The following is a 6248-nucleotide window of genomic DNA, read 5'->3' as shown; positions in this document are numbered from 1 at the left end:
CATTTGACCCCCAGGGTGAAAATGAAAATTCCGAAACCTTACTGCACATCTGCAGGACACCACTAACCATCCCCCAAAAGATGATTAGGCTACTGTGTAAAATGTAAGAGGAGTTCAGGGAACCAGGGGCTTTTTGCATAAAAAACGTCATTTTTCAACCCCCATTTGACCCCCAGGGTGAAAATGAAAATTCCGAAACCTTACTGCACATCTACAGGACACCACCAACCATCTCCCAAAAGATGATTAGGCTACTGTGTAAAATGTAAGAGGAGTTCAGGGAACCAGGGGCTTTTTGCATAAAAAACGTCATTTTTCGACCCCCATTTGACCCCCAGGGTGAACATGAAAATTCCGAAACTTTACTGCACATCTACATGACACCACCAAACACCTCCCAAAAGATGATTAGGCTACTGTGTAAAATGTAAGAGGAGTTTGAGAAATAAGAGTGTGACAGACGGACGGACGGACGGACAGACATGAGTAACAACAATATACCCTTACTTTCTTTAGAAAGTGCGGGTATAAAGAGGAGTTTGCGTTGGTGATATTAAACCCTGTTGAAAACACATGTGGATTTCATTCATTTTCCTTCTGAGATGTTTTATTTTTCGTAAATAGAATATAATATACACACTAATTGGTGCAGACAGTATCAAGACATGTTGTAAGCCTTTACAGAAAAATTGAGAACAAATTAAAACTGAAAATTTTGATTAATTTCAATTTTTGTCTGTTGTCATGACAAGATACGAAAATTCAGTCCGTTGTCATCGGTCCGTTGTCACTACTGTATTGTACACACTGACGATCTTATGTTGTTTTTGGTATCGTTAAGCATGCCATTAGAGGTGTGATGGTACATACTGTCGTTTTGTACATACTGTCGTCGGCGACAAAATGTACCTACCCGGTACCCTGACTGCACGTATCATCGTCCATCGATACATATCAGGCCTGTAGGAAGCAATTTCATTAGGGGGTGGGGGGGGGGGGGGGGGGCACAGCCATACATTTTTCAGTTGACAGTTGAGGAGCACTACCAAAAATTTCCCGACAAGCAAAATAAAAAATAAAGGTCATCAGACGTTTTTATTGAGGGGGTACAAACATATAGTATCTATATAGTATCTATGTTTACTATAGTAATCTATATATCGGCAAAATTATTGGGGGCAGCCCCCCCCCCCCCCCCCCTGTTCCTACGGCCATGCATATTGTCGCCGGCGACAATTTGTACCGAGATAAGCCTTTTTCTTCCTCCTGCGTAATGGAAGACAAAATGTACAGTCAAGCATCGGCACATTTTGTCGCCGATGTATTGTATTGAATATTTAGAGAGAGAGAGAGTGAGAGAGCTAGACAGACAAAAGGACAGACAAAGTGTTTGGCTGATAAATAAGTAAACAAGTTGTATTTATTTAGCATTACTCGCAATACTGTAGGGAGAAATGGTGTTGCTCAGAAAATTGTGTCCAGCATTGGTTTACATGACTTTGATATGTCAAAATACCGTAATTCTTGAGATATCTGAAAAATCAGTCTATTCTTTTTTCTCGTTATATATACATGGATATGAGATTGAAAGTTATTTGTTCAGTAGAAATGTTATCTGGAATTCATTTTTTTGCTTAATTCTCATACGAGTGCCGATATAATTGGTATAGGGGTTGACATATTTTTAGCTCACCTGAGCTGACAGCTCTAGTGAGCTCTAGTGAGCTTTTCTGATCACATTTCTTGTGTCGTCCGTCTGTCTGTCTGTAAACTTTTCACATTATCAGCTTCTTCTCAGGAACTACTGGCCAATTTCAATTTCAACCAAAGTTAATTGCCAGAAAGCAAACGTGGATAAAGGGAATCAAATGGTCATGCCCTCTTTCGAGAAAGTACGTGTATAGTTAAGAATTAGTGAAAATTTAGTGACATCTTTAAATAATCTTCTCAAGAACCATTGTGTCAGAAAAGTTAAAACTTATGTGAAAGCTTTATTATAAAGTGTAGAATCATTTTTATTCAGATCATGTTTGGGAAAGGGTGGGGCTACAATAGGCGATCAAAGTTTTAATACAATATTTAAGAATAATTCTTTCAAAATTTTCTTCTCAAGAACTTCTGGATCAGAAGAGATGATACTTACGTGAAAGTACATACTTGAAGTGTACTTTTACTTTTTTAGATTCTGGCACGAAAAAGATCAGATCCCACACTTTTCAATGGCCCTGAGTTCCGAGAATAGATCTAAATTTTTGGCCCTCCACCGGCAAGTGGTGATGTCTCCTTATGAGTGAAAAATTCTCTTTAGGAATATTAAAACAACAAACAAACAAACAAAAACAAAAACAATTTTGTTCAAATCATGACCCCCATAGGTATGGTGGGACCACAATTGGTGATAAAAGTTTTCCGTTAGAATCTACGGTGTACAAAAACTCTTTAAAAATCTTCTCAAGAACCAAAGGCGGATCTAGCACCGGCGTACCCCACCCCCTCCCCCATCCCTATCCCACCCTGCCCCCTCCGTTTGATTTTTTTCATTTTTCTTTGCTTTTGTAAATTCTGTTTTTTTAACCTGTATATACTCTCAATTTTGTCCACAGGTAAAATTTCATGATAAAATATATTTAACTTATACAGTAACACTCCTTCACACACAAACGATTTTTTTTTTGTTTGTCAAAAAAAAAAAAAAAAAAAAAAAAAAATTTTTGTTTGTCAAAAAAAAAAATTTGAACCACACCTCCCCTTTCCCCGTTCTGAAATTTTTGGATCAAATATTGAGAAAAGAAGTAGGCCGCTCGTTTATATGGAAGCATCCTCAGGTAGTGTAGATTCAAGTTTCTTTTAATCATGACCCCAGGCCTAGGTTGGGGCCACATTTTTAAGGGCGATCAAAGTTTTACACAGGAATATATAGGAAAATTCTTTAAACTTTTTCTTCTCAACAACGGCAAAGCAATGATTAGTCATATCTATATGGAAACATTGCCATGCATTGTCATGCGACATGTACTGATGGACGACAATATGCTCAGTGAGTGTATGTACACATTGTCGCCGGCGACAATATGAACAGGACGACAAAATGTACCGTCACAATCACGCTGCATGAAATAGCATACGAGATACGTCAATGTGATTTACACACCAATTACATTCACAAATACGCCAAAAACAAGAGGCCCATGGGCCACATCGCTCACCTGAGCACTTTGGTTCGGAAATAGCACAAATCAGTTAGGTATTCAAAAGTTAAAAGTTAAAAATATTAAAGGGGGGGGGGGATTACCTGAGGATGCTTCCACATAAGTTTCATATTATTGGCCGTTGTCTTGCCCGAATTTTATCTCTTTTTTTTCGTCGGGCGACCAATTTTATGCTTGTCAGTCGGTTCAAGTTATTATTTTTTTTGCGTCTGTGGCCCATTCAATTGAAGCACTCATTGATTGAATAGTCCGTCCACCAACCTTCGATCATAGGCCGACCATCGGCATACAGTTTTTAAAGTCGGTCGTCAGTCGGTCGACATTTAGGAATTGGGTTTTCGTACAACTGTCGGCCGAAGATGAAAATCAAACTGCGGCCTAGCGAACGATGATCTGGTGACGGTTGACCAACTTATAAATATTTTTACTTTTAAAGGTATCGGTGTTCCTGGGAATTAATATGACTACTCTGCGTCGCCAGATCATGTTTTTTAGCCGACGATACAAAAATAATTTGGTCGCCCGACCATCGGCTTAAATGTGACCTAAGCATAACATTTTAATTTTGTTATATTGATTATATAGTAATAGAGGGAATTGTATATGTTTGCATACTAGCTAGGATGCAGGTTCCTAAGAGAAAATGAATTGAAAATAAAAACATCGCAGAATAGTTTGCACGTTAGTGTGAGCTGCTTTAAGACGACCCCGAGATTCAAATATATTTGTAATATGCTTTGTATTCTTTTAAATTAAGCATATATTTGATCATTTCTGTTGCTTTTTATTGATTTACTTACATGTTAAGAAAAATGACACCGGACCAGATAAACTTAACATGTACTAACAACGGACTTTTTGCTTATAAATTGCTATTTCTTATAACATGTTAGCTACAAAAGGCTGTCAGTTGCCTAATACATTGAAAATGAAGTTTCTCTTCATATTTTAAAATAAAAGAACCATTTCCATGAATTAAATATAAGAAATATATAATTTTCCAGCTCACGATCATGGCTTCACACATGGGCATGTGATCGCCAACCAAAACTCCTCAAAATGTATTGTGGATATCAAATACATAAATATTTGTATGGAATACTGAATGTTGTATCTGTTTCCCAAAATTCAAATTTATTCTTGGAATTTGTCAAAAACGTTAAAATTTAGGCATCTTGTGTAAATTCTTGTATCTTTTGCATGACACCGGACGGATTTTATCATAACCTCACCTGTATGTTCATGACAACGAATCAGTTTCAGTGCTTAACTTTAAAGGTTTCCGACAACGGTACTGTCTAGGAACTTAACATGTTCCTGGCCGTGAAGATACAGTCATTTTTAAAAGAGTATTATTTTAATAAAGTCATAGTGTGGCAAAATTTAATTAAGAAGGTGACAAATGTTTGCATAATGAATACTTTCAGAATGAGAAATGTTGACTTATCTGTAGCTTCAGATTGAATCCTGTGGTTGCAATGCGTCGGCTCTGCTTGAGCAGTGCACGGATTCTTTACAAATTTTGATCGATTCGTACTTTCTTACACCTTCATAGTCTCTTGTACAAAACTTTTGTTTATGAACTTATGAACAATTGTTTAATACAAATTTTATGATAGAACATAACACATACTGTAGCCTAAACAAATCTCACTGAAATACCATCACCCGGAAATAGTAAACTGTATTAATGTATGTGACACAATGGAGGATCTTTACATCCAATACACTGTTAAACACAACGTCGGCATTTAAGCTGCAATACATTACACACATTTTGAAATATGATTGTGAATTGGAAACTTTTCGTAATTTGTATCCAATTTATCACAGCATATGGTCAAAACTTCACAGATGAAGAAATACGTATCATTGATGATACTGTTGCAGCGCTGAGAGAATGTAAAAATATACCATGTATGTGTAGGGTTAATTAACAAAATATTGGACATCAGAAATTTAAATGTCATTGATTGAAAGATACATATAATTTTTTTCCGAGAGAGAGAGAGAGAGGGGGGGTCAAAATTACTGTAAAAATATATTAGAAAAAATAAAACCAACAGAGCTAAAATTCGGTATTCTTATTTTTAAAACACTCGCAAAGATAAAGACAAAGAACAGTGATAAGTGATGATAAGGTGCTTAAACAGAAATGGAATATTTATTATTTTAACTTTTTATTTCTGGATAATCAAAGAAAAAAGAAATCAATTATTTTCATATTTTCAAATTAAATTGTTAAAGAATATTTGAGGCTTTTGTTGTTCACGAGGTTTCTGATCCAAAGAGCAATAAAGGTGATATTGGAATTGAAGATTCTTATCTTACTGCAGTGGCACAAAAACTTCTATCCCTGTAACATACTCTTTGCCGCCTTGAATTCAAGAGAATGAAAAAGGTGAAACTATGAACACTGATCGATCTAAAAAAAAAAAAAATCTACAAACAAAACGAATCTGTGAACAGGGCATAAAACACGAACTCCTGGAAATTCCAGAGGTGGGATCTGGTGCCTAGGAAGAGTAAGCATCCCCTGTTCACCGGTCACACCCGCCCTGAGCCCTATGTAATGATCAGGTAGACGGAACATTCCGTAGTCAAATAGTGCAAAAACAAAGGCCTAACAATTGGTAGGGAACATGTCAGCCAAAATAGGATCCAATGATAAGTTATAATTGCTAACAAGGTCATTATAACGACCATCGAATTTGCGAAAAACTGACTTTAAACAAGGTTGTTGAAATCCCTGTAATATCAACTTAAATGTTAGTAGCCTGACCGGTTTAAATATTGGTTGAACTCAGAGCATGGTCTTGAGTATCGAATAAGTTGGGAGACGTAAAAACCATATGCAGGTAATAGCGGAATATTACTGTATAAATAAGGAAAGTCGACGAAAGAAAAGCTGAAGTCATCTCGTTTGTCATACAATTTAGCTGTTAGTTGGCCCATATCATCTATAGTCAGTAAAATAAACAAATATGGAACAGACGTGGAGAGTCAGACAGCAAAAAAGATACTGATTTTTATAGAACA

The sequence above is a fragment of the Saccostrea echinata genome, unplaced genomic scaffold (genome assembly GCF_033153115.1).
Source record: "Saccostrea echinata isolate AGI-Se365-2 ecotype Australia unplaced genomic scaffold, CSIRO_AGI_Sech_v1 ptg000009l, whole genome shotgun sequence".
Lineage (NCBI taxonomy): Eukaryota > Metazoa > Mollusca > Bivalvia > Ostreida > Ostreidae > Saccostrea > Saccostrea echinata.
The sequence above is the reverse complement of the archived record's forward strand: the minus strand, read 5'-3'. Positions refer to the sequence as shown.